The following is a 7,544-nucleotide window of genomic DNA, read 5'->3' on the forward strand; positions in this document are numbered from 1 at the left end:
CCTGAGCGTGTAATGTTAATTTTACCTGTGATCCTTTGAATAAACCAGCACGGTTTTTTGTATCCACTTGGACCGCCTCCCAAGCCTCTGCTTTTTTTTAGTTCAAGAAGAGCCTGTGTTTGTTGTGAAAATGACAAAACTCGTCCTTAGCTACTTTATATAATGTATACAACTGCTTAAATTTTATATTCTCCCATGTTCAGAGTCAATGATTTTAATTGCTTTTAAAAGATGATGCAGCTTTATACCTTTGAAAAACACATACAGTATACTGAAAAACACACAACGGGTCACAAAGGTATAAATCATTCAAGAAATAATTTTAAAAGTCAAGCAGTTGGACACCAAAACAGACATTAAACTGATCAATATATACCGTTACAACAGCATGTACAAAGAACCAGGTTAATATGCAGTACACTGGGCACATACAAGCTATTGTCTACTGACATCATACAAGCACTGTAGCTTACTGTGATTAATATAATTTAAAAATTACAGGGGCATCTCTGGGGCTCATTAGGATGTATGATCCACTGGCACTGGTAATGCCTTCATTTTGCTCCTGTTTAATGCATTAAGATAAAACAGCATTAAAAAAATAAACTACAACATTATTTAGAACAAGGCTAACAAAAAAAGTTAACCATTAACAACAGTTTTACAATGTAGTGCAGTCAGGGAACAAAAGAAGGCTTGATGAATTTAGATGTTCATAGAACTTAAGCATTACATTCTTTTTTTAAAATGCTGATGCTCTGAATCACTGTATTGTTTTGCACATTAAAAATATATTTTCTGGGCTTTTCTGTCTCATTAGACAATTGTTTAGTTTCAACTTTACACTGAACTGCTCCTCAAATGACAGCGGACACATTTATTTAAACATTAGGACCACAGACTGTATAAAATTTGGACACCGTGACAGCTGCCAGAAGCTGAGCCACCACGACTCAATCGCCCCCTGGTGGTCAGTTGCAGTAGAGTGCATAAATCCCACCCCCTCCATGTTAGTGGATGGGACATGAGCCAAACTAAAAACTCAAAGTACAAATCAAATAAAACATTTTCCCGGAGGTCATTTCTGTGTTTTGTTTTGTTGTTGTTTTTTTGGTAGATAATACCATGCTGATGTGTGAACAAATCATATTCTTTTTCTGTTAAGGTTGTTTTTAATCTGCTATACGATGATATGAAAAGGGGTCTATTTTGGATTATTTGATCTTGAGCTTTGATTGGCGGTCTGATATGTCACTCAGGTGCTTGGTCGCTGTTGTGCAGAATCTGGTTGCAAGCTGCCAAGATGGCAGCCGCTGTAGTCACGATATTTTGGCTTCATTTTTGCATAGTGGAGGGAAGAGGTGATGCATCGTCCATATTTATACAGTTAGTGGTCAGGATAATCATTAGCTGTGGTCACATTATTTTCATGGATCAACTGTGTTTGTCCATACCTACTGGATTCTCTTTTTGTCACCGCTCTTTGTCATATAGCAAACATTGTATGAAAAGACAAGACGGTGGCATGAAGGCAAGACAGCTGAAGTAAGTACAGGCTTCACTAAAGTTTATGAATGAAATTAACTACAATAAACTGAAACTGTCATAGTCAGCTGGACACAGTACTGTACAGCAAATTATATCATGCCTTGTGATAGGTGCTCTCTGCACTGAACAACAGTGGTACTATCAGTATGCAATCAACTGGATGGATACATGTATTACTTTTTGAAAAGGTGAAAGTTACACATATTGCTATATAACCACACTATGCATGCATGTACAAGCTTTCAAAAGAAATTATAGAAAGTGAATTCACAGTTATAAAACTGCTGACAATGGCCGACCGGTGCAGAAGAAGCCACTCAAGGCAATTAAAAGTTTTTGTTTTGCTTGATTTTAATAAACAAGGAGCAGCTGGATTGAAAGAAGTTATAATCTGCTATGATTCTAGCTCCTTGACCAAGAGATACAATTTAAGTCTAAGTTACACTTTGCATCATGTAGAGCGTAGTTGTATGTACAAAAGGATTTGTTTCATCCTGTTTGGTTTATTCAAAAACTGGTGATTGTTGTCAGATCAATAAATTATCTGTTATACTGTTCAACATCTTTACTGTGGCAGTGATTAGTTATCATCAAGGCATTCCAGAGTTTTTGTGTTTTTATGTGTGTGTGTTTCCTCTCCAAAGTTTAGCAGGGCCAGTCAAGAAGTTTCACATTCTACATCTAAAGGCCTTCCAGTGTTGGGCTGGCTCCAAGTTTAGATCTGTTGTCCTGTTGGAACATTACTGCCCTAACCTAAAGATCTCTGGCACTCTGAACCGACTTCTCATTCAGTATTTGCCTGTTTTTGGCGCCATCTTTTTTCTGTGACCCTACAAGTCTCCCATTCCTTGCAGATACGACCTGCTGCTCACAGCATGACGCCGTCTGCACCATGTTGCCTCGATGCAAGGGTGTTAGTGTAAGGTGACAAGCTGTGGACTGCACTTAGTGCATTACATTATAGGTGATGACTTTCATTTTATCAGTTTGCTTCAAGCTTGTAATTTGCACTGTTCTTACTTCACATGGGTTCAATATTCTCCATAGGGACTGTACAGTATTTACACAGACACCGTTAAGCATGCAGAAGAAGGTATGGTGCATCTGTGGCACAAATAACTAGGTAATAATAACTCATGTTGCCTTTTGGATTGGGTTGTAAAGTCATCAGAAAATGTAAATTGATTTTGAAGCTGTGCTGTGGATAAATAAGGTAACTTCTGTCAAATTTTCTCCACTTTCTCTTATACCAAGAACCTGCTTTCACTAGTTTATACACTACATATTTGGAAGGTAATGCTTTATACTTGGTAGCATAAAGAGAAAATGGCTCTATGCATTTGCTGCCAACATGATAAGACAAGTGCAGAACAACACTAAGCACACAGTGTTCTAGAGATGTGCAGCACCGGCTCAGTCAAACAAGCGCAATGCACTGTGTGAAGACAACACGTGTAAATGCTCAAGCACTTTAAAGCATTTTTCTCTTCTGATAACAAGGTTGTAAAAGTACATCATTCGGGCTGACAATAATTTGCTGAAATTTTACACTGTACTACTGATCATGTATGATATTTGATTTTCAGGAGTAGATAAAAGTAAATACTGAAATATTGTTTATGCTAATACACAACTGAGGTTTTGGTTGTATGGCTGCTACCCGAACACAGCACCTGATCTATAGCTTGACATGAGCTGTCATCCTGTCTGCTCTTCTTCCCAAAGACAAGATAAATAAGCCTCTGAATTTATTGTGTTTTAATCTTCAATAATTTAACCCAAAGAAGCAGTAAATACAACTGGGAGGGAATTTTCTTTCACCCTAGCTGGTGAACAGCCTGTCAGCATGCAAGTGGTAGTAAAAACGATGTAATTAATTATTGACTCAATTGACTTATACTTTCACTTTTACATTTTTGGACTTCTTCTGTCCTCACAGTAGGTTTTATCCTAACTGCTCACCTGCAGCGCTAAAACTACTGTATATTAATTCCAACAGCAGAAATATCAAACTTATTTCAGCAAACATAATATTTTAATTAAATAACTGACTATCATATCTACACTGATTTTCATAGCAGTCACTCAGGCATTTTTACACATTTAATTAGGGATGCACCAATGCTGATACCAGTATCTGTCCAATACCACCCTTCGACTCGTACTAATAAAAGCTGTCCAATTCAACACACCGATACCTTAACAACATTACACTAACCTCCCACTGATTTGATAGGCAGTGGAAAAAATTTTCAGTGGTTCAAAGATATTTGTTAGATATGTGACAACTACAAAAGTAAAGCCGACTATGAGATGCGAGTCTCTGCTCTGCTGTGTGTGAGTTTGTGATGTCAACGCTCAACATGGAACAAAACAAACAGTAATGGAGAGTGATTAACCAAACACCTGTTGAACAAGCAGAACATGACAACAAACTTACTAAAATGGGACATCTTCACTCCCCCCGTGATTAAAAGGCCTGGTCCCATTCACCCACTAAACCCACATGGTGCCCTTTAAGCTGGCTGTAATCAATTGTTGTGATTGAGAAGAAACAGGTGCTAATTTTATGTAGTTAACAGTGGAGTCTAATGAGCTCTGTGTATGAAAATGAGTTGAATTCTTGTGGACCTGGAGGCTGAGTAGGAGAGCAGTGCAGGAATGTGTCCAGCAGAGAGGACAGGGTCAGTAGCCAGTTTAAAGGAAGAGCTGCAACCTTGTTAAATCAAACATTTAAATTGCCCACTATGATATTATGCTCTCCTTAACTTCGACATTCTGGGCGGCAGGGTCATGAAATCATGTCATCCTAACACAGGGTCACACTCCTAAAAAGGTTAAAAACCATTACATTCATTATGTTGTGCAGTGGGCTACAGAAAGTCAGTAACGTACTATATTCAATAGGAACAGTGGCAGTGCTGTGTTCGTTATCACAAACAAAAGGTTTCAGAACAAAGAAAAAAAAAATATATAAAATACAAAGAGGTAAATCTATTCTGCTATAAAATTTAAACGTTTAAGGAGGCCAGTGGTTTTGGTTCGTTTTTTGTTAGGGTGATTTAATTGCGACAGTGTTTGGAAGTAATTGTTGAGATCAGATTGTTTAAGTTGAAAAGGATGGTCATTTTTTTCAGAAATTTCAATTTATGAATGAAGCATTTGGCCAAGATTAATAATTTGATAAATTTTTCATTGCTAGAGAAACAGGGCTTGTCAAAAATTAATAATATGTCATATTCTTTAAGTACACTTTCCTTACCGAGATCATTTTTTGAGATCAAAAGTCAGTCCAAAATACTGTCAGATGTGCACATTGAAAACGCCCGGGCTGGTTTTCACGCATAAATTTAATGCCCAAAACTCTCAGGAGTGAAAACAAGTTGCACCTTTTTTATTCGCACAGTGGTATGGCAATATTTTAAAAAGTATGACTCCAAAATATCGACTGGCGGGTATCAAAGTATCCATACCAGAGAATCAATAAGCCCATCCCTAAAAGCTACTGCTTGTACTGGATTGTATAACCTAATGTATGCAGTAAGTGTGTAGCCTTTAAGTGCTTGCTCACTCGGAAATTTGAAATAGGTGAAAGAATGTGGGCTTAATATTTAAAAACCCAGTGTGAGAACCACTTGCACACGTCGGCGTCGCTAGATCACTTGTACTGGGGTACGTGCCCCATTGTAAATCAGCTGTGCCCCAGTAAATACATTCCCATATTTGTAAGGGTTTTTATTAGACTTTTCTTCAGAGGAACTAAATGCAAGACAATAAAGTCAATAAACCAATTGACGCACGTAAAAGAAACACAACACAAAAACAGAAAAAACAAAAACGTGCTGCAAAAACGATGCTGCAGGTGCGCGTGGAAACTATGTTCCCGCGCGGCGTGCCCGTATATACCGACCGCGCGCACATCAGCGTACGTCGCCCGGACGAGCAGGTAAGATAATGTATGAAAACGCTGTGAAAGTAAAGTTTCCATGGGTGCTAGCTATACTATCTGAACACCACTCTGTCTCCCTGTGTGGTGGTTGCTGAGGTTGTCAACGTTCTTCCTGCCCAGGCAGGTATGGCGGTGGTGGAGCAGTAATGGGCGGAGAGGCATTGAGATCCGGGTCCAGCCTTAGGGCTGCAAGCTGCGAATACAGAGAAGAGACTAGCGAGCATTCTGTTTGTGTGGGTGTGTTGTCTGGTTTTGTCTTCTCTTCTTTTTTTCTACTGAGGATGGCATTTCTTTTTGCATTTGTTTTCTTCTTGCTTCCTTTTTCCACTTAGACATTCTTTATGCTTTTCTACTTTGTTTAACAGACACTTTCTTTTTCTTCCTTAACTTGCTTTCTTTTTCTTCCAAGGCATTCTCTAATTCTTTTTGCAGTGCTCAAGGATCCACCCTCAGGGAACCCAAATTATTTGACCCAGACATTTAAACATCAAGACATTCTGGTCCATAGGCCTACTTTTTCCACATAGTGTCCACTATTGGTCTCTTTGGAGGTCCAACCTTCTTACTACTCTTTGAACCCATGTCTAACACAGGCCTCGTGCACAATTATTTACAATACAGATGTCTCTGTAAGGCTTATGGTTCATTCATACCACAACCAAAATAAACATTGTACACACAGTAGATTCCCAGAATCTTTAGGGTGGGATAGGGTGGGGGTGAGTTTCATAGTTTCACAAGATAACCTGCCAGAATGTCACATACAGGAATTTGCCCTTTGGCTAGGACAGGGTATACCTTGATACATACAATGATTCTACAGTAGCTATGCAAGCACATAGTTTTGAGCCTGAGAAACAGACGTACATTGCATGAGAAAAACAAAAGTACATAGCTTAGTAATTTTCCATCACAACACCTTTCATGATACTGTTATGGACTTTGGAAGGATGTTTCCAGGGTTTAAAGATTACATGAACTGGGTATTCTTTCATACAATATAAAGAAGTTCAACTGAATGAATAAATACAATCATTTTTTTCCCTTCACGTCATATTTATTTTCTGCAAACCAGCAGTAGGCTAATTCTATGATATAGCATTACTACCGAGAAGACTGCAGTGGCTAACATTAACTTTAAATAACGTTAGCTTGTGAAAACTGGTGACACAGAGTGACAGTTCTACTTTGGGGTCATTATTACTGTTTTCAAATGCAACGCAGTCACTAAGACATGCAACATTTACCTAACTTTATATACATACTGTAGCTAATATTATATTTAGCTTGGCGTGTCATCAGATGTCTTTTCAAGTTGGTTGTTTTTTCCACCCATCTTGAATCTACATGACCATCCATCCTCCTTCTGGACAATACACTGCCTTACTATCAGTGTGAAGAACATGTGCCCTCTTTATTCCCACCTGACAGAGCTGCCTGGCTGGATAGATTCTGATCCAATGAGAAAGATGCATGGACACAGAAAGGATTTGGATGAAGGACTGTTTGCCACAACAAAGCCAATGATTTTGTTGCATCTTTATCCATCAAAGAGCCAAGATTTCACCATATTTTTGTTGTAAACTGTTACAATTTAGTCATTAAATCAAATGTCAGCAAATACTGGAAAGTCAACTGATAGCTGCTGACAACAGTGCAAACAGGGCTAGCTATACTATCTGAACAATGACTAATTCCTCCTGTAGATGGATATCAGAAAATTCTTGGTTTTTTTTTTTTTTGAGGCAAAGAGAGGGAAGCAGAAAGGAGAGATGAGTTTGAGGGAGGTAAGACAAATGTTAACAAATGAGCTATAGCTAACGGACTTGCAGGTCTGTGTGTAGCTGTGAACGGTCATTCAGCGCACTGAGACGACTCCACACTTGGCTGAGGTGCACAATGGGCCAAGACAGGCTCCACCATTTTGCTGTCTTATCAGTTGAGCAGGAAGAACTTTGTAAACGGAGTGAGAGTCAAGTTATTGACAGGTTTGCCAAAATGAAGAATAGGCGCTACACTTTATTGCACAAAAAGGGAACCAACTTAA

General features: G+C 38.6%; 1 protein-coding gene across 1 annotated transcript in view; it reads left to right on the top strand.

The window, feature by feature from the left end:
• The first annotated feature begins 5,473 nt into the window (after positions 1-5,473).
• LOC109960467 (flotillin-2a) overlaps positions 5,474-7,544 on the top strand; it is a 33,809-nt gene continuing 31,738 nt past the window's right edge. The window contains exon 1 of the mRNA XM_020600601.1: positions 5,474-5,494. The gene's annotated coding sequence lies outside the window, so the exon portion shown is untranslated. The remainder of the gene's footprint in view (positions 5,495-7,544) is intronic.

This window comes from Monopterus albus, unplaced genomic scaffold (genome assembly GCF_001952655.1).
Source record: "Monopterus albus unplaced genomic scaffold, M_albus_1.0 scaffold47.1, whole genome shotgun sequence".
NCBI classification, from domain to species: Eukaryota; Metazoa; Chordata; class Actinopteri; order Synbranchiformes; family Synbranchidae; genus Monopterus; species Monopterus albus.